Source organism: Hyaena hyaena, unplaced genomic scaffold (genome assembly GCF_003009895.1).
Source record: "Hyaena hyaena isolate Hyena2069 unplaced genomic scaffold, ASM300989v1 scaffold_706, whole genome shotgun sequence".
In the NCBI taxonomy this organism is placed as follows: domain Eukaryota; kingdom Metazoa; phylum Chordata; class Mammalia; order Carnivora; family Hyaenidae; genus Hyaena; species Hyaena hyaena.
Window position 1 is genome coordinate 905,717 of NW_024081337.1, and position 10,047 is coordinate 915,763.

The window sequence follows — 10,047 nt, forward strand, 5'->3', positions numbered from 1 at the left end:
TCATCCTTGTTTTACCTAAGTCTGGTTTCTCCCTCTGGATTCTAAACCCTATTTCACCTTTGTGATCAAAGGCACAAAACTGACAAAAGTACTCTCTTACTCAGAAATCATTAAATCTCCCCTTCTCTACTGACTCATTTCATCACCAAACAGGATCTGTTTTCTTCTGCCTTCATAAAACATACGGTCTTTGTGGTATCATCTCTAAGAAACAATAACCCCAGTCTAAGTCATGAGAAAAAAACATCAGACACACTCAAATTGAGGGACCTTCTACAAAATGCCTAACCGGTACACCACAAAACTGTCAAGGTCATGAAACAAGGAAAGGCTGACTATCATAGGCCAGCAGAGACAAAGGCAACACGGCAACGAAATGCAGTGGCTTCTGGGACTGGACCCTGCAACAGTAAAAGGACATTAAGGGAACAAGTGTTGAACTCTGAATAGAGTCTGAAGCAATCTATGTTAGTTTCTTAGTCTTGACAAATATACCATCATGGTCCATCACCTTCTTTAGGTCTTTGCTGAAATATCCGTGAGGACTTTCAGTGAGTCCTTCTTTGACTATTCTATTTTAGATTACACATATTTTCATTGAACACACATTTATAGCATACTTACTTTTAGATAATAAGGAAATAAACTGAAAGTAATATCTCCATGTACAAGTAGTTAACAGGCTAGAAACAAAAGAGTAATTTCTTTACAAGGTAATCATTGTTTCTGCTTGTCCAGTGTCCCTTAAGATTTTATGATAAAAAGTCTGTTCTTTGTATTTGAGGAACAACCTTGTGCTAGCTTGCACACACACACGTGCGTGTGCTCTCTCCAAAATAAATAAATACATAAATAAACCTTATTTACTGTGGATTGGATTTTCTATAAAGGGTATAATTTGAGTCCTAAAATCATCTAACTTTGGTTTAATTAAGGTGTACATTATACTAAGGACCAATGGGTAAAACAGATATGGGGCCTAAGAGAAAAATAACTAAGTTTATTGACCAGTGGCTTATTACCTATTAGCTACCAACCTCTTGGCGTAGCAGTTATTTCTAAGCATATACAATTATGAACAACCTTTTATGAGAATCAAGAATTTCCCCTAGTGTGGGTGAACCACTTAGTCAAATAGAGTTGGTGACAACTGCTTGGATGAGTTACTGGGTGTTCTCTCCATGAGTGCAACTTAGTCAAGCAAACAAAACCAATTGAGACATGTAAATGTAACACTTTTAAAATGTTTTTAGTTCTGAGTGGTAGCAAGATTTTTTTTTACAAAAAATATGTTAATTTCTATGAGGAAAAGTGACAGATATTTTTGAGAATGCATGAATAGCCCTATAAAAACTGACAGTTGTGAGAGAACTTCAGATTTCTTTTATTTGCTCACAAAATCTAATAATATCCAACACAAGTTGAAATAGAATTTTCTATATGCTGCAGCCTCTTGAACTTTTTCTCTTATAAAACCATTTTAAGCTTGATATGTAAATTATGTATATTTATAAAAAACATATTATTTAAAGTTAGTGTGTTGATTTTGTTGCCTCAAGTAAGCATGTCTTGTTTAGCCTCAATGGGGACATTCTTTCTTAATACACTACATTTATAATATAATCCAATATTTTTCTGCCTATATTAAAAAGGGACTTTATTGATGAATGTTAAATTAATTTGCTAGTAAGGAGGACTGAAATCATACACACAGATAATTTGCTTAAGTTGTGTTGTTTTATCCTTAAAGTCCACATAAAATGAGATGTTTTGTAAAGTTTCATTCCACAATTTATAAAATTGAGAAAATTAAAAAATAAAATATATTTGTCTAGAGATGACTAATAAATGAAAACACATTATTTTCTATTTTTTCTCAATGCCAGCTGCCACAGACTCATATTTGGAAATTTTCATGGCTATTACAATATTTGAAAATTATATAAATTCACATTTAATAACTTATTTTCAGATATATAAACTAAATTTTCTTTATCTGTACTTCTTACATTACATAGGTATTCATGAATAAACTTAAAATTCCAAACTGTTATGGTTGAGACCTGGATTCACTTAAACATGGTTTTATTTTATTGTATATTTTTCATTTTAATTTTATTTTTTATTGACATATAGCTGATATACAATATGGCATCAATTTCAGGTGTTCTAACTTTGTTTAACTGAGGTAATTTAAATACTTTAGAGAATTATGGAGCTTAAGTCTAGTTACCATCAGTTACCATGTAAAGTTATTATAATATTATTGGCCATATTCCCTATGCTGCACTTTATATGATTTCCTTATTTTATAACTGGAAGTCTATACATTTGAATCCCCTTCACATATTGTACCCATTCCCCATCCTCCCCAAACATCAGTTTATCTCCTATATCTATATGTCCTGTTTTTGTTTTATTTCATTTGTTGGTTTCATTTTCTTAGATTCCACATGAAGGCGAAATCATATAGTATTTGTCTTTTTCTGACTTATTTCATTTAGCAGAATACCCTCTAGGTTCATATCTTAGCAAATGGCAAGATTTCATTGTTTTTTTATGGCTGAGTAATATTCCAGTGTGTGTGTATTACATTTTCTCTCTATAGTCATCTATCTATGGACTATGGATATATCCATATATTGGATATTGGATATTGTACTGCAGTGAACATTGGGATACATATATCTTTCTGAATTAGTATTTTTGTTCTCTTCACATCAATACCCAGAAGTGGAATTGCTGGATGGTATGGGAGTTCTATTTTCAATTTTTTGAGGAGCCGTCATACTATTTTCTGTAGTTGCTGTAGCAGTTTACATCCCTATCAACAATTTACAATGGTTCCCTTTTCTCTACATTTTCAAACATTCACTTTATTCAAATAATATCTGATATTCTGCGGATGTGATTGTAACACCATCACATCTGTAGTAATCTCAGTGATCTCTTTATCATTGGTGAAACACCCACAACTTTTCTTTAAATAAGGTATCTTTCACTAACTGACAATTGTTCTTTTGTTGCTCAGCATTATGGCATTGTATATTATTAAGATAGCTGAGAAAATATTGGTTTGCTTTAATGATGCCTTACAACATTTCAGTCCTTTTGACTTTTTAACTTTTGTAGGCATTAATCCAAGAATTTGTAAACTGAAATATTTCTTCTTTATTGTGTACTGATTTCCAAGAGCTCCAGAGAAATGTATTTTTATTCATTATTTATAAGCATCATTAAGCATCATTCTTTCTTAATGGTAATTACTGTGCTCTAAGAAATAAAATATTTTCAACTATGAATTTGAGAAACCTATTTTACCTAACTAGCTTCAAGTAAGTCAACAATTTATAGTGACACTTTCACTGAAAACTTGATAATCAACTTGGAAATAAGCTTAAATGTCCTTCATCTTCAAATTTTTAGAAATTTCTCTAGGGGCTCTTTTGCTTTTTTGTTGTTATTTTGTTTTGTTTTGTTTTTCTCTTCACTTCTTCCTTGCTTTCTGATTTCCCCCTTCCTTTCTCTCTCTCTTCCTTCTTTTTTTTTTTTTTTTCCATTTCCTTACCTCCTTTCTAAAAAAAAAAAAAAAAAAGCTAAGTGCTCCAAATAACATTTTTTCAGACCAGATATTTTTTGTACAGGTAGAACTATTGGGATACAAAGTATATGGTGCCATACATTTTAAAATTTTCTCTCCACTTTTTAAATCTAAATTCCAAAGTAATTTTTACATGTTATAATCTGTCTTGAACTCTATAGACTTTGAAAGTAAGTTTTAGTGGAGATGGTCATCACACTTTTCATAAATTACAAACTCTAAATTATATAATAGTTGAACTTGCATCACTCCCTACATATATTCTGATTACAGCATGTTGATTCATCATGGATGAGAATGATATTTATGACTAATAGTTTTTGAATAGCTACTGATATGTTTTAGGTTGGTTGTCTCGTTAACCTTCAAAACATCCTTGTAGGGTAAGGGAACTAACTTTAACTCCAGTTTTAGTTTCCTCATCTGTAAAATGCAAATAATAGTAGCATGCAGCTCCTGGAGTTATGTGCTATTAGTTGAGGAAAACGATGCACAGTAACCTACTGCAGAGCTAACAGTATAGGACCAGGGTTTAAACCTAGCCCATTTAACTCTATAGTTTATGTGCGTAATTGTGCTATGGCACACTGAAGGCTAACTGCTGCTGGAAAGAACCCCTGCCCCTCCCCCTGCACTGCTCTCCATTGGATTGGGAAGTGGTTGGGGGCGGGGAGGTGACAGAGCTTGACTTTACTTTCACTCTGACTATGAATTCCCATCCTCTGATCATCACAACCTGATCCTGAATCAGTTCCAAGATGGATCTATAATTAGACTTAACCATTCTTATCTCCATAAAATACCATCAGTACAAATAGCTATTGTGTCCTATGTTCCTGGTTATCTTACTCCCCCTGACAAAAAGTCCAAATTTCATATCCTTTGTCAATTTACCTGCACATGGCACTAAACATTTGTTTAACCTGACTCAAGCTCCCGTTCTTCCCTGTGGTCCACAGACTCTACGACAACCTCAGTTATCCCAGTTTTCTGATACTCAAGTGTATAATCTTCCTCTTGCATGTGTGTAGGGCCTGGAACTTGCTTCTAACCAATAAAATATGCAAAAGTGACTAGATTTCACATATGTGGTTATGATCAGAGATTGAAATTTCTGCTTTGCTAGAAGCGTCTATCCCTTGCTGGTTTTGATGAAGCAAGCAGTCTTACTTGAAAGGTCTACATGACAAAGAACTGAGAGTAATCAGGTGACATCAGGAAGAAACTAAGGCCCTTAATCCATCAGTCTGTAAGTATCTGAATCCTGCCAACAACCACATGAGTTTGGAAGTGAATCCTTCCCTAGTCAAGTCCTGAGAACATAGCTTTGGCTGACACCTTCACTGTAGGTTTTCTGAGGACCAGACAAACCATTAGACTTTTGACCCACAGAAATTGGAAGATGATAAACCTGCACTGTTTTTAGCTTTTAAGTTTGCAATGTTATTGTTACACAGAAATATGCAACTAACACAACCCTGAGTTCCCCCCAACCCTTTGTCTATGATCTCTAGAATCCACTGAGGAAATAGAGGCCATCAGAAAAGAATTTCTACATCCATCAAGTATTCCAATCTACCTACAGTCTTTTCCTGATTATTCAACTGTCTCTCTTGTTATGATGTATAATCTTTCTGCGTTCCTAAGGCCATCTTTTGAATTGTGTATTTAATCCAATTCCCTTTCTCCACATCAAAGAATTTGTTTCTAGAATTATTTCTTCCCTCTCCATCTTCAATTTTTCTCTATCTATTGGATAGTTCTCATTTGTATAGAAGAATGTATAATATCCCCATCATAAAACAACAACAAAACCTTCCCTTGATCTTATCTCCCACCAGTTACAGCTCTCTATTCTTTTATACAGCAAATATCTCAGAAGGGTTGTTTATACCCTCTACTTCTCCTGCTATTCTCTTTTGGATCCAATTAAATCTTTCTTTCCTATCACTCCACTAAAAGTCCTCTTATTAAGACCTCTAATGACCTCCAAATTGCCCAATTTGAAAGGTAATTCTGTCTCCATCTTACTCAAGCTCTCAGCAGTGACGCAGTTGATCATTTCATCCTACTTGAAGAACTTTCTTCCCTTAGTTTTGGTGACATCACCCACTTCTGGTTTTTCTTCTAACATTCACTCTCTTTTTTAGTCAACATTGCTGTATGCTCCTGCCTTTCTTAACCACTGAAGGTTACAAGGCTCTGGGCTTTGTCTTTGTATATCTTCTCTTCTTTATCAACATTTTCTTTCTAGGCAACTTTGTCTAGTACCATGGATATGCACGTAACTTCCAAAACGATATCTATAGGATATAACTTTCAAAATTGTATATATAAGCCCCAACTTTTCATCTGAACATCTAGGTTTACACAGTTAATCTGAACTTGGGTTTCTAATAAGTAACTTAAATTTAACTTTTAGAGAACTGAATTTGATTACCTGCATCCCACCTACATTTTCTTTTCCAGCAAGTGGCATGAGCATACGTTCTGTTCCTCATGCCAAAATGCTTAGCATCAACCTTTACTTCACATCCTACAGCCATTCCTTTATGGAGCATATGACAGTTCTGCCTTTAAAATGTGTCCCAAATATGAAACTTCCTCACTCCATTCACTGACTAGACCACTTTGGTTGTAGCCACCACCTTTTCTTTCCTGACTGTAACTTCTTACATTATTTCTATTTTTGGGCACATACAGTCAATCTCCTTATTAGTAGCTAAGCGATTTAAGTTTTTTACTTTTGAGAGAGAAAGAGAGAGAGAATGCATGAGTGAGAGAGGGGCAGAGAGAGAGAGAGAGGGAGACAGAGAATCCTAAGCGGGTTCTACACTGTCCTAAGCCGAAATCAAGAGTAGGACACTTACCTGACTGAGCCACCCAGATGCCCCATGAGTGATTCTTTTTAATATGTTAAATTATACATCATGATATTTCATAAACCTATCCAATGACTTTCCTCAATGGTAGGAATAAAATCTAAAGTATTTGTAGTAGGTGTTCAAGCCTGCACGAACTAGCCCCTGCTTTGGTCCTGATCATCTTTGCTTTCTTCTTCCTTTGCTCACTCCACCCCAGCCACAAAGACCTTTTTGCTGTCTCTAAAGCACTCTATGCAGGTATGTTCCTCGGCTCCTCCTTTCTTTGCCCTTCTGTTTCCTCTTCAGAATGATCCTCCCCAAGATATTTGTAAGGCATCCTGAAGCCGTCATTTCATTTTTGCCTCTGTCCAAAAGTCTCAAATTTCTTCCCTGAATATACTGCTCAAAACAGCAGCCATATAACTCTCTATTCCCTTGTATGATGTCACTCTTCTTCCAGTCTCTTTTTCAAAAAGACAATACTTTATAGCTGTTTTTACAGTCTGTCATCCCTTCTGGAATTTCGGCCCCATGTCCTGGTACATTGTCTTTGTCTACTCACTGCTGTATTGCCATGCACACAAGTTTCTGGGGAGTAGGTGAAGCATGAGCAGAGCACCAAACCATAAAAATTCAAGTATCAAAATACTAACATTTGTTGAATTATAGAAAAAACTGTTTTCCATTAAAAATTTTATATCGTGATTCAGAGTGGCTAAAATGAGCAAATCAGAGAACTCTAGATGCTGGCGAGGATGTGGAGAAACGGGCACCCTCCTACACTGTTGGTGGGAATGTAAACTGGTACAGCCCCTCTGGAAAACAGTGTGGAGATTCCTCAGGAAACTAACAATAGAACTCCCCTATGACCCAGCAATAGCACTGCTAGGAATTTACCCAAGGGATACAGAAATGCTGAGGCATAGGAGCACATGTACCCCAATGTTCATAGCAGCACTCTCCACAATAGCTAAAACATGGAAAGAGCCTAAGTCTCCATCAACAGATGAATGGATCAAGAAGATGTGGTTTATCTATACCATGGAATACTACATGGCAATGAGAAACAATGAAATCTGGCCATGTGTAGCAACATGGATGGACCTTGAGGGTGTTATGCTGAGCGAAATAAGTCAGGCAGAGAAGGACAAATATCATATGTTTGCACGTATAGGAGGATTAGGAGGAACTTGACGGAGGAACAAGGGGGAGAAGAAGGGGGGAAATGGTGGGGGAAAGGGAGAGAGGCAAACCATGAGAGACTCTTGAATGCTGACAAAAACTGAGGACTGATGGATGTGGGGGGGAGGGGGGATGGGCATGGAGGAGGACACTTGTGGGGATGAGCACTGAGTGTTATGTGGAAACTAATTTGACAATAAACTATTTGTAAAAAGAAATTTTATATCGTGATGAAGAATTTTCTGTCATGCAATAATGCATCACATAGTGCTACAATTTTTTTGTAGGTATTTATGTGGTTTTGATGATCTTATCACATTTCTGATAGATTCTTTTTTTTTTTTTTACTTCTGGGAAATAGGGGTTCTCTTCTCTATTCTCCTTGTTTAACTATCATAGCAGTCTTTGTTGTCTAGGCTTTTAAGAAACTCTCATTAACTGAAACTTTTCTGCAAATTTCACTGAGAAAAAAAGAATTATTTAGGACATTCTATGACATTCGTTACCTAATCAGTAATCCTCTAGTTAGCTTTGATCTTTCACAGATGGCAAAAACGTTCAAAAGAGCTCTCAAAACTTTTGAAAGACATTTTGTCCCAGCTACCAATGCCTCATATCTCCTCCCAACTTTCTTTTTAAATATGCCAACATACCTACGAATGTTTTTGAGACCATCACAAAGCTTTCCCTTTTTCCCATTTCTTTTTCATTATAAATATGACAAAAGAATCCTACTCCTTTATTCTGAGTCTCTATTTAATATGCTTCTCACACACATGCCCATCCTCATAATAAATTTTTAACACACCACCAATTTGTCATTTAGTGCCTAAGAATGGTGCTGTATTTCCAGAGGTGAGTCTGTGCCAAACTTTCATAGCCTCATCATGCATGACTGCAAAAGTATTCCTTCATAGAGTTCTTCCTTTTACACAGCTTTCTCAAACTCCCCCCAAACTTGAAGATGAGAATCTCAGACTAAAAATGCTTCATTTTCAATGCACTTGATCTATGACAAAACCAAATGCGGATGCACTATTAGCAAAGTATATATGTATAACAAACATAACTTTAAATTTGTAAGAAAACAAACAAACAAACAAAAAAACCCCACAATCACTCTGTGCCTTCAAATTAGCATTTATTTCTATCACTCCATTCCTCTTCTCCATTTAGAATGTGTGGTTCTGTGCTTCTTGCATTTGAGATTAAAATCCGGCTCTAAGAGTTTTTCTTAAAACTGAAAGTAGTTTCCATGGAAACACAGCATGACTTCTCAAATGTCAGCTTGCTCAAACTAGCACTTGCAGTTTATGAAGGATCCTTCATTGAAGTGTGACAATGTCTTTCACCTCTGTGAAGTAAGTAGGGAATACTGTAACAAGAAGAGCTACTGTGGGCATCCTATGTAGTTAAATATTATTTCCACACCTAAAAATACAAAGTAAATACCTCTCAAAATAAAAATGGGTGTCTTCAGAATAATTATCTTCCTGCATTCTAATAAAAAAGGAGTGGCAGAAAAGCAAACACAGGAAGCTATTGGTTTCCTTTTCTATCAAAATATGTTAGAATATCTGGGTTCTGCCTCTTCCACTGCTCTCAAATCTACCTCACAAAGCAGAGGGCCTACTTCCCACAGCACAGCCTCCTCTCTTAGCTGGGAGCTCCTGAGCCTGACCAACCACTGGGTTAAAGCATGGCAACTGGATACAAAGTTGAGAGAAAAGTGGGCAACTCAGCTTGTGAATTGCACAGAGCAAGCAGGCCCCTGTGATGCAATAAGCACAGAGAGTGCTGAGCTGAGCCCAGGCTCCTGGCTTTCCCCAGATAATGCCTTGGGGAAGAAGATCAAACATATGGATCCATGTACATGTGGATTTCCTTTCATGAGCACAGCCATACTGTACCCTCTCTCACTGACACCGTCCATCCTTCAGGGACTCCTGGACCTGCTGGAGCTGGACTCCGGCACCATACACTCTGCACAGGGGTCCCAGACCCTTGAGAATTCCTCCCCTCCATCTGGTGACTGTGCTATTGTTTCAGATAGAACTGCCACAATCCTTGCCGCTACATACTTCTAACACAGCCCTCTACCACAACGTTCCGAGAATGACACGAGTAAATGAGTGGTTCCCCCAGACTGTGTGTGGCTCTCATCTCTGGGATTGCCCTTGCAGGTCCCCCTGAGGACCTCTAGAGATACAAAAGGGTTGTTTGGGACTTCCCCTTGAATCAGTTCTAAAACAGGCAAGAAGAAAAAATTCAGCATGTTTGTGTCCCTGCAGTCAGAATTCAGCTAGCAGAATTGAGTAGAAAATTGAGGCAATGAATCCAAATAGCCATGACTTTTAAATAAAAGTTCATTGTTATTTTAAGAGTATCTTTGAAGAAAGC